Source organism: Aegilops tauschii, chromosome 1, assembly GCF_002575655.3.
Source record: "Aegilops tauschii subsp. strangulata cultivar AL8/78 chromosome 1, Aet v6.0, whole genome shotgun sequence".
NCBI lineage: Eukaryota > Viridiplantae > Streptophyta > Magnoliopsida > Poales > Poaceae > Aegilops > Aegilops tauschii.
In genome coordinates this window covers 450058609-450071211 of record NC_053035.3, presented here as the reverse complement: position 1 = coordinate 450071211, position 12603 = coordinate 450058609, and the positions used below count along the sequence as shown (strand labels likewise).

The window sequence follows — 12603 nt, the reverse complement described above, 5'->3', positions numbered from 1 at the left end:
TCAACATTGCTTATTCATTTTTTTTAATTTTTTAATATTTTTTTACAGGGGTCTTCCCTGCCATATGATTGATAATACCTTATCAATATTTAGAATAGCTATTTTTGGGATTTCTGTCAATATTCGGGTCGGTTATAAAATTTTCTTAATAAATATTAAATCAGATTTTGATTAGGTTAATATGGGATTAGGTGAAAGTGGTAGACAGGTATGCTTTTTATCTTGAACAGTATTTACTATTCACTAGGTAGGACACTATTTACAATAGTGTTTACTATTCAGTACATTATTTGGAATAGTACTTCACTATTCACAGTAATATTTAACTCAATATGATTACCTTCACGTTCTAACTTGATTACTTATTTGATACAGGATCTATTATGGGCTGGCGAGGCCAACAATTCGACCGATGGTGTGCGCAGTGGTATAAAATCCTACTCAGTACTTACCATATTTTTCATTATGTTGTATCAGATGTAGCAAGTTACGTTCACTTAGCAGTTTTAATTGCAAATTTATGGGGTAAATTCCTATCGTTTTCTCAGGCAGTTCCAACCGAGGGGAACACTTCTCTACGGCCACAAGGTTCTCATTCAAATGCCACTCTGGGCTACACAGAGAACTACACACGTAGAGGTTTCTCCTATAGGATCCCTAGCAAAAGAACTCGTCTCATAAATTCATAAATAAATATACCAAGTGAAACCAAGAAACTACATCATTTCCACAGCATAATTTACATATGGCTTTCCATTTCGGGAGGCCCCGAAGGGATTACACAAGCTAAATAAAATTACCTTCTAACTACCTTCTTGAGCCTTACAATGCTCTGGATATGTGGCTCTTATTGCACAATGAGAAACTACTACTACTACTATTGAGCAACGAGCTTGCTAGCTGGATTGCAGCTCTTTGCTCTATTAGTGGCTGGTGGTTCTTCTCCGTCTGGTGTTGTGTCTCTTTTCGCAGCAAATGTCTCCTTTTATAGGCAAGAGAGCAGCTCTCTGGATGGCTTCCGGGAGAATGCAGCTCTTTATCTTATATGTAGTAGGGATGCATGCGTGTCCCTCTAGGCGATGGATAAGAGCGAGAGATAGTGCCCCAACAAAATTCAATCTTCTGCAATCTATCAAATCTTTGCTTTGTTCACGTGGGCATTGTCTCTCCGTGAATAATTGGCTGGCCTTTGTGTACCAGTCTTTGCTCTTCAGCCATACGGATCTTCATGCGATTAGCCTTCAGAGCTTCTCCTGCCTTCAAGAATCCTTTTGCCAGTGTATGCATACATACATGCCATGGCTGCTTAAATATTCAACATTGCTTCGTTTATTTTTAATTTAACTTGCTTAAATATTCAACATTGCTTATTCATTTTTTTAATTTTTTAATGTTTTTTTACAGGGGGTCTTCCCAGCCCATATGATTGATAATACCTTATCAATATTTAGAATAGCTATTTTTGGGATTTCTATCAATATTCGGGGATACCAACAATATATTCTGAGAACAAAAGATGTCATTTTTAATTTTAGAGAAAATCATAGAACAAAAAGATGAACTAAAGCCACAAACAGTAAGACATAAAAAAGGCTGAGACACATGGCGAGTTATTATTTTTTAATATCTAAAAATGTAGTCACATACTCGATGATTTACTGTCATGCTATTGTGAGAAAGTGGATTAAATTCTCCAACTATGGAACGATCGGAAGGAGGAAATGGCCAACGGGTTTGAAAATGTAGTCGCTACTCGATATGATGTGTCGTCATGCTATAGTGAGAAAATGGATTAATTCCCTAACCATTGGACGATCGAAACGAGGAAATTGCCAAAAGGTTTGCAATGTCTCCTAGCTTGCTAGGGGTGTGAGTGTTGAGAAAATTAAAATAAGTCAATTCATACGATATTTTTGGTGCATGGTTAGTTGATCGATGAAAATTTTGGTCAAGGTGCTGCTGAGATCAAATAATGTTGTATGTATGGCACTGCGTGCACGTCACCATTATATGGTTACTATGACTTTTTATACAAAAAGGCCTTTGGTGTTGAGATTTTGCTTGGTGTTTGAAAATTTACAAGCGACAGTCGGTATGCTTTGTAATGGCATGAATGGCGTCTACATTAGGAGTTGTGCGAATCATGCCTTAGAATACTCAATTACGGTGAGCCAGAATTTTAATATGGTGCAATGGATTAATTTTAGGTTTGTTTTTCTTAAAGAAAAATATCGAAGATAAAACAAAAAAATTGAAAATAAGATTTGTCGGTGATTTGATGTTTGTCTTTATATAGGTATGTTGCAAAGCACGGAGCGGCATCCTTGTCATGTCGTACCATCTACAAAGCCGTGCATAGCGGTCTTTAGAATACTGAATTTGATGGTGCCAATGTTTTAATACGGTTCTCATGATATTAAGCAAGTGTTTTTCTTTTAAACTGCTTAAATATAAATAAAGGAGATGCTTTGAAAATGTGATATGTATGTGGTTTGAGGTTTGTTCTTTTTATTGTTGCATCCATTGAGTGTTGGAGTAGATGCCGGTGGGAGAGTGGTGGTCAGGAGAGAGGTTTGTAGGTGTTTTGTGGGACATTTTCGGATAAGCGGATTGTGTGTCGAATTCAGAACAGTGCTTATATTGTCCACATAAAATTTTGCTAGTCTGGCGCACATTTGATCCATGTCATTTTCCAAACGATTTTTACATGATCGTTATGCAGGCAAAACATCAGCATGGGGTCTTATCCATTAAGTAAAATGGGAAAAGCCACCAAGGGTAAACGGTGGAGAGAAACTCCAGTTTGCACAGATAAAATTGAACTCGAAAAATAATGGATGTGTAATTAATCATTATATGTGTTTGCAAAGGTTGCGTTGAGCTGTTGTGAGTGGGGTGGCAGTTGTATTGGCTGGATTGATCTCCTAATTAAATTACTTACCTGCCCGTGGACTTTAATTGGGTGTGGGCTAAGTGGAAGAGGGGACAGCCTTTACCACAGGTCGTAGGACGTGTGACATGGGATAGCTCTTTTGCGGAAGGGAGAATACGGTGGCTTGTAAATAGCTGGAGGATGAAATACACGACAGTAATACAGGGCTGCGTCTGATCACCAGAAAGATTGACGTGGAGGATAAAGAGCGCCATGGTGCTCGGCCTCCAAAGAGCATTTTTGGGAAAAATTTCTTAATAAATATTAGATCAGATTTTGATTAGGTTAATATGGGGTTAGGTGAAAGTGGTAGACAGGTATGCTTTTTATCTTGAATAGTATTTACTATTCACTAGGTAGGGCACTATTCACTAGGTAGGGCACTATTCACTAGGTAGGGCACGATTCACAATAGTGTTTACTATTTAGTACACTATTTGGAATAGTAGTTCACTATTCATAGTAATATTTAATTTAATATGATTACCTTCACGTTCTAACTTGATTATTTATTTGAAACATGATCTATTCTGGGCTGGCGAGGCCAACAATTCGACCGACGGTGTGCGCAGTGGTGTAAAATCCTACTCAGTACTCACCATATTTTTCATTATGTTGTATCAGATGTAGCTAGTTATGTTCACTTAGCAGTTTTAATTGAGAATTTACGGGGTAAATACCTACTCAGTACCCACCCGAAGGGAACACTTCTCTACGGCCACAAGGTTCTCATTCAAATGCCACTCTAGGCTACACAGAGAACTACACATGCAGAGGTTTCTCCTATAGGATCCCTAGCATAAGAACTCATCCCATAAATTCATAAATAAAAATACCAAGTGAAACCAAGAAACTACATCATTTCCACAACATGATTTACATATGGCTTTCCCTTTCGGGAGGCCCCGAAGGGATTACATATATGAGCATTGTTTTAGTTGAATATATTTTATTTATATGTATATTATTTATAATTAAAATTTACATTTCTTTACAACTTTCAAAAAGTGAAAAAAAACATAAATTGTAGCCCAGGAGCACGTTCTGTTATAGACATAAACTGTAACAATTATATTTACACATGAGAGTACATAGTTGGAGTGGCACGCCCTCCTAATTGTTTTACTTGTTACTAAAAAAATTGTTTTACTTGGGTAGCTGGCTTGAAACCCCATGGGTGTGACCTTTTTATGATTAAAACTCTTTAGTCATGTTAATTAATTCAAAGATATAAAACATGTGTATGCTTCTACATGGTGACGTGAGCTCTTGGCTGATGGCTAGTTGCACACGCTGTTTAGACCGAGGTCACCGTTATGAATCCCTCGGCGGCATATTTTTTTCATTCTAATATAATTTGTGACGTTTCACTGACAAGTGGAACCACCGGATGCCACACCTCACAGGGGGCCTTTTCGTGAGAAAATAATAATTAAAAACCGAGGTTTTTTTGCAGTCACTCACAGCGAGCCCTATGCCACGCTGTCATGCCTTGTCACCGTCGCAGTCGTATACAAACGAGATTTGCACGTCCAAACCAAGTTTTTGTATCACTTTAATGTATGCTGCAAGTTCTGGCACTAAAGTGATAGTTTGCTTCAAGTTTTAGCACCACCGGTGTATTTGACTCTTTTTTAAATGTCACAAACCTTTTTTTTGGCTTTTCCATGTTCAATTTTATCCAAAAGACATTCTTCATTTTCAGTTTGTTTCTTTTCAAATACATGTCAACTATATCCAGTAGATGTTCTAAATTTTCATAGAGACATAACATTTTTTTATATGCATTGAACATTATTATTTTTGATATTTTAATAATATAAGAGTATGGAAAGATTCTTATAATTGGGCGTGGAACAATATTATTGATTCATAAGATTGGCCAAAATCTTTTAGGATATTTCACAAATGTTTGATATACATTGACATTAAGTAGTATACTTAACTATTGTTTTCCTAAGCTAAAAAAACTATTGTTGTCCTTTCGCAAAAAAAGGAATATAGTTGTCTACGCGTGCAAATTACTAAAACAACTACCCCGTAATTTTTTTACTAAAACAGTTACACTCACGCATGATCTGTGTGCGATTCTTCTTTGGATATTTTTTTCGCTAAAATCTGCGATGCATGTATCTGAGAAAATGAAGCGATGGCCAGGTGACACAAAGATATGGGAATGGCGCAGTGGCGGCCTCCTAGGCATATGAGCGGCATGTCCATAGTTTGATCCCCCTCTACCACTAAGCTTTTTTATTACAAAAACATACAGTTTCTGTAAAAAAACTTGTGCTGGTTCAACGTCCAACAACACAGCAGCAACACATTTCCCTAGAAAATATACGAAAAACTAAGCAGAAGAAGGTCATGGTGGTTCAAACAACATTAAAAAAACTAAACCTAATATGTCTGGGTGGGTCAGACATGGCATGTCAGCACGATCCATCCGTGACGGTCTTCATGGCGTACAGCTGCTCGAATCATGACGGTATCTGTGACGGTCTATCATATGGGCGCCATTATTGTTGGGCTTCTTCCGATCTCATTGAATCGTGACGGCTTCCGTGAGGAAGCGGAGAAATCCATCATCGATCATGACGGTTTCTTAGAATGTCATCAAAAATCTGTCATGAATTAACAGTTTTCTTGTAGTGCTTAGATGATCAGGAGAGTTACATATGAAACACCTGCATGTTTTATCATAGGTTTTCTTAGGATTATATCTTCTTACATTTCTTTTATGCAACAATGGCGCTCTATTGTCTGACCTTCTTAAGAAATATCTTTTATTTGTTCTAAAATTTCTAGTATCTCTCCTTTGTGTTTTATAATATTTGTTTTTCCTATGCCTTTCTTCTCCATATGTTAGTGGTATTTGGACAATGTTATTGCAAAAATTGTAATCTGATTTCTTCATAGATCTTTGGGCTTGAATGCTAGTACACACCTTTCTTAATTGTTTGAAAACAAATGTTATGGCTTGGGATATATTTACCACATTTCCTCCTGTTTCTTTTTGATACTCCTCAAATATTATGGAACCTAGAGGATCATGTAACTTATTAAAATATCTTTCTACTACACCTACATTAAAACCTTGTTTAGCAGTGGTAGCATTATACAAATAATACTAGGAAAATTCTTTAATACCATTCCAGCTAGTTAATGTTAATTTTTCTATTTCTCTTAACCTTTCATTTTCTAATGAGGTATGTCCTAATTCTGGATCTTCTGCTATGATCATATTTGAGATAACATTCGCAAAGTTATTAGGGTTACTTCCTGCCCTTTTTAATTCTTCATATTGACTAGGGTATGACTCTACCCATTGTACCCACGGAACTTTTACAGATTCTCCTAAAAATGTTTCAAGATATGTTAACATATCTTCTACCTTAGTGCCTATATTATACTGATTTTTTATATATTTTTGTACTATTAAACCTTTCCATATGTTGATTATATTCGGCCAATCTATTGGATCATGAGCTGATAGGTTTAATATAGCACCATCATTCTTATAAATTTGAAATTGCACTGGTTTTTCAAAATCTCTTCTTTTAGTACCCTTATATCAATATTGTCCTGGGATATACGTAGGTTGGTAGTCATATTTTTAGGGAGGCCATTGTCCAGCTGACCTAGTAGGTCTCTCTCTCTCTCCTTCTCTTTTTACAGATGATTCCCCATATCCCCTTCTTCTTTTATCACTATTTCCTACTTCCATGGCTTCCATTGCATTCTCTAAATTATGTAGTCCCACATCATCTAGTGAGTTATAGAAATCACTATTTTGTTCTGAATCATCATATCTTTCATCTTCTAACCACATTTCTTTTATTAATTCTTGTTCCTCCTCATAACTTTCTAGTAATAACTTATTATTGATATCCCATTGCTCTTATTCACTAACAACTTCTTCGTTTTGAACAATATTCTTATCTTTAATATTATTATTATTATTATTATTAATGATAGCATTTTTATTAATAATAGCATTTGCTTTTCTTTCTACGGATGCTATAATTTTATCTTCCATGGTTGAACTTCTAGTGGCAAACTTTTTATCATTTTTTAGTTTCTTTAACCTTGCAATTTCTCGAATAATAAATAGTTCTCTTTCTCTTATGTTAGGCCAATCATTTGTCATAGACTAACTATATTCCCATTCAATATCTTTTAGCTTCTTTTCCCAATGATTTATTTCATCATCTAAATTAGCCTTTTCAATGCAGTCAGATACACCTTTATTCTTATCATCATTAATTTCTGATTCTGACATAAAAGATTCAGAGTCTTCTATTGATGCAGATTTATAGTTCATAAATCGAATATTACTACTTCCTTCACACTTTTGATAGCTTATGTAGTTTTCAGGTTGCCTTAATTCTTTTTTCTCTATTAGTTCTCCTATCTTCCATTCTTCTCCCGCTCTTTCTTCAGAGCCAATTTTGAGAGGATTCATAAATTTAATACCTTTTGATTGCCTACTATCAATTACGACATTCACATTCACTCTATATCTGGAGCTACTTCTATTAGTGAGCCTTCCTATAAATTCTATGCTTACTAACAAATTTGTTCCTTTAAAATCTTCGTACCCTTTAGTTTGGAAACCAAAACTCATTTTTTCAATAAATTCTTTTACAGGCATCATTAGGTCTGGAGCTATATAGGTTATTAATCTATTTTCATTCATGTCTCCTTCAAAAATCCTAATGCTGCTTTGTCTACTGATTCCCATCTTCTATCTAATAGCGTTATTAGAACCTTTGCACCTAATTTCTTCCTTGTCATACCTTTGACTCCTATGATATACATACCTTGATGAATATATTTATAAGCATAATATTTTAGCTCATTTTCAATATTTTTGTTTACAATTCTTAAATCTACTGGGTGTGTTAACACACTTAATTCTACTTCTCTTGATATTATGTATAGACCACTTTTACTCTCAAACATACACATATGATATACTTGTTGCGGCTTTATTTTTCTTAGGGCATCTTTCTGAAATCTTTATAGATCTCTTTGTATATCTATAACTTCTTCAGTGCTGTCAATATCATCAGCTTTGCATGATAATCTATGTTTCATGGCTAGAGGTCTTGAATCTTGCCTTACTAATTGGAGGGTTTTGTCTCTTCTAAGGAAGCCTTTAGATATTTCCATTTTTTGAATTAATATTTGTAGCAAAGACAACTATTTCAGATGATGAAAGCACAATTTCTTTGTTGCTTTGAACACTATTTAGTTTATCTAAAATCTGGATTAATAGATGGAGGATGGTGTTATTTTGTTTTATTATTACTTTGGAATCTTCTTTTGGGAGTCGTGATCGGCGAATCCGACAAGAGGTGACAGGTATTTAGCTACTTTGTTTGATGCTTGAGTATATTCAGTCATATAATTATGAGATAATCAAAGTTTTAACCTCTTGCACCAACTTTTTTATTTCAAGTATATCTTGTCTTGATTCAGTGCGTGGGAGTGACTCTTTGCCTTTACTTAGGTAACGGCCTATTGATAACACTTCCTATTTAATATAATCGTTATTCTTGCAAACTATATTCTGTCTAGTTTTTGCTTCCTCTAGCTTATGTAAAGCTAGATCAATTTTATTATTCAACCCTCAATACTTATCAGCAAGTTTTTGGTATTATTTAAATAAACTTTCAAATTTTTGGTCTAAATTATCTTGTCTTTTTCCCAAAGATATGTAAAAGTTATATATCAAATCAACGACTATATTTAACTGGCGATGAGATGAATGCCAGATATGCTCTTCAGAAGGATTTACGCTACACCTTATATTTAAATTTTCCTTATTATTTATTACTTTACCTCCGCTAACTTCCAAGTTCAAATATTTTAACCTTTCAATGATTAAACCCCTGGACCTGACACTAACAATATACGAAATGAAATTTTCTTCATAAATATTCGATCAGATTTTGATTAGGTTAATATGGGATTAGGTGAAAGTGGTAGACATGTATGCTTTTTATCTTGAATAGTATGTACTATTCACTAGGTAGGGCACTATTCACAATAGTGTTACTATTCAGTACACTATTTGGAATAGCACTTCACTATTCACAATAATATTTAATTCAATATGATTACCTTCACGTTCTAACTTTATTATTTATTCGATACAGGATCTATTCTGGGCTGGCGAGGCCAACAATTCGACCGACGGTGTGCGCAGTGGTGTAAAACTCTACTCGGTACTCACCATATTTTTCATTATGTTGTATCAGATGTAGCTAGTTACGTTCACTTAGCATTTTTAATTGCAAATTTACAGTGTAAATTCCTATCGTCTTCCCAGGCAGTTCCACCCGAAGGGAATACTTCTCTACGGCCACAAGATTCTCATGCAAATGCCACTCTGGGCTACAAAGAGAACCACACACGCAGAGGTTCTCCTATATGATCTGTAGTATAAGAACTCGTCCCATAAATTCATAAATAAAAATACAAAGTGAAACAAAGAAACTACATCATTTCCACAACATAATTTGCATATGGCTTTCCCTTTCGAGAGGCCCGAAGGGATTACACAAGCTAAAGAAAATTACCTTCTAACTACCTTCTTGAGCCTTACAATGCTCTGGATATTGTGGCTCTTATTGCACGATGAGAAACTACTACTAGTAGTACTACTGAGCAACGAGCTTGCTAGCTGGGTTGCAGCTCTTTGCTCTATCAGTGGCTAGTGGTTCTTCTCCGTCAGGTGTTGTGTCTCTCTTCGCAGCAAATGTCTCCTTTTATAGGTGAGAGAGCAGCTCTCTGGATGGCTTCCGGGAGAATGCACCTCTTTATTTTATATGTAGTAGGGAAGAATGTGTGTCCCTCTAGGCGATGGATAAGAGCGAGAGATAGTGCCCCGACAAACTTCAATCTTCAGGAATCTATAAAATCTTTGCTTTGTTCACGTGGGCATTGTCTCTCCGTGAATAATTGGCTGACCTCTGTGTACCAGTCTTTGCTCTTCGGCCATACAGATCTTCATGCGATTAGCCTTCAAAGCTTCTTCTGCCTTCAAAAATCCTTGTGCCAGTGTATGCGTACATACATGCCAAGGCTGCTTAAATATTCAACATTGTTTCATTTATTTTTAATTTAACTTGCTTAAATATTCAACATTGCTTATTCATTTTTTTTATTTTTTTACAGGGGGTCTTCCCTGCCCATATGATTGATAATACCTTATCAATATTTAGAATAGCTATTTTTGGGATTTCTATCAGAATTCGGGTCGGGTATAGGTCCTCCGCGCCCGAATAATTGATAGCAATATCAATATATATATATATCTATATATAATATTGATAGAAATCCCAAGAATTGATATTCTATTGATAAGGTATTATCAATCATATGGGCAGGGAAGACCCCCTGTAAAATAATAATAATAATAATAAATTAAATAAGCAACTTAAATTAAAAATAAATGAAGCAATGATGAAGCAGCCTTGGCATGTATGTACGCATACACTGGCACAAGGATTCTTGAAGGTAGAAGAAGCTCTGAAGGCTAATCGCATGAAGATCTGTATGGCCGAAGAGCGAAGACTGGTACACAGAGGCCAGTCAATTATTCACCGAGAGACAATGCCACGTGAAGAAAGCAAAGATTCCTGAAGATTGAAGCTTGTCGGCACTCTCTCTCGCACTTTTCTATATTATTAGAAGGACACGCTTGTACCCTAGTAGGATTTTTCTATATTATTAGAAGGACACGCATGTACCCTAGTAGGACACACGTGCATACTACCGTGTGTAAAATAAGTGAAGGAAGACTCCTGAAGGCCTCCCTGGCAGCCACCCCTCGCGGCTATAAAAGGAGACGCTGGGCTCAAGAACACAACACAAGACGGGAGAGCACGAAGCACTCAGAGCATCAAGACTCTCCACCAGAGCACCGTTTCCTTCATAGTTTAGCCACCACCACTGCTAGTAGAATAGCCAAGAAGGCACTTCGATCGCCAAGAGTTTGAAGGTAATTTCCTAGTTGTGTGTAATCCCTTCGGGGCCTCCCGAAAGGGAAAACCATATGTAAATTATGTTGTGGAAATGATGTAGTTTCTTGGTTCACTTGGTATTTTTATTTATGAATTTATGGGACGAGTTCTTATGCTAGGGATCCTATAGGAAAAACCTCTGTGTGCGTAGTTCTCTGTGTAGCCCAGAGTGGCGTTTGAATAAGAACCTTGTGGCCGTAGAGAAGTGTTCTCTTCGGGTGGAACTGCCTGGGAAGATGATAGGAATTTACCCCATTAATTTGCAATTAAAACTGCTAAGGGGACGTAACTAGCTACATCTGATACAACATAATGATAAATATGGTGAGTACTGAGTAGGATTTTACACCTCTGCGCACACCGTCGGACGAATTGTTGGCCTCGCCAGCCCAGAATAGATCCTGTATCAAATAAATAATCAAGTTAGAACGTGAAGGTAATCATATTGAATTAAATATTACTCTGAATAGTGAAGCACTATTCCAAATAGTGTACTAAATAGTAAATACTATTATGAATAGTGCCCTACCTAGTGAACAGTAAATACTATTCAAGATAAAAAGCATATATGTCTACCACTTTCACCTAATCCCATATTAGCCTAATCAAAATCTAATCTCATATTAAGCTAAATAAAGTTATTTAATTTATTATTCCCTATATTGTTGGTATATATATATATATATATAACAATATAGGAAAATAAAATTTTATGTTAATTAGATTGATATGTGATTAGATTTTGATTAGGTAAATATGGGATTAGGTGAAAGTGATAGACAGGTATGCTTTTTATCTTGAATAGTATTTACTGTTCACTAGGTAGGGCACTATTCACAATACTATTTACTATTTAGTACACTATTTGGAATAGTGCTTCACTATTCACAGTAATATTTAATTCAATATGATTACCTTCACGTTCTAACTTCATTATTTATTTGATACAGAATCTATTCTGGCTGGCGAGGCCAACAATTCGTCCGACGGTGTGCGCAGAGGTGTAAAATCCTACTCAGTACTCACCATATTTATCATTATGTTGTATCAGATGTAGCTAGTTACGTTCACTTAGCAGTTTTAATTGCAAATTTATGGGGTAAATTCCTATCGTCTTCCCAGGCAGTTCCACCCGAAGGGAACACTTCTCTATTGCCACAAGGTTCTCATTCAAACGCCACTCTGGGCTACACAGAGAACTACACACGCAGAGGTTTCTCCTATAGGATCCCTAGCATAAGAACTCGTCCCATAAATTCATAAATAAAAATACTAAGTGAGACCAAGAAACTACATCATTCCCACAACATAATTTACATATGGTTTTCCCTTTCGGGAGGCCCCGAAGGGATTACACACAACTAGGAAATTACCTTCAAACTCTTGGCGATCGAAGCGCCTTCTTGGCTATTGTACTAGCAGTGGTGGTGGCTAAACTACGAAGGAAACGGTGCTCTGGTGGAGAGTCTTGATGCTCTGAGTGCTTCGTGCTCTCCCCTCTTGTGTTGTGTTCTTGAGCCCAGCGTCTCCTTTTATGGCCGCGAGGGGTGGCTGCCAGGGAGGCCTTCAGGAGTCTTCCTTCACTTATTTTACACACGGTAGTATGCACGCGTGTCCTACTAGGGTACATGCGTGTCCTTC

The 12603-nt window shown here is 36.3% G+C and overlaps 1 long non-coding RNA gene across 1 annotated transcript; it reads right to left on the bottom strand.

Moving 5' to 3' along the window:
• Positions 1–670: 670 nt before the first annotated feature.
• Positions 671–10094, bottom strand: LOC123494145 (uncharacterized). Its single transcript, XR_006664106.1, has 2 exons — positions 9517–10094; positions 671–1302 (listed from the first exon to the last, which is right to left on the bottom strand). It is a non-coding gene; the product is annotated as an uncharacterized lncRNA (long non-coding RNA).
• Positions 10095–12603: the final 2509 nt, after the last annotated feature.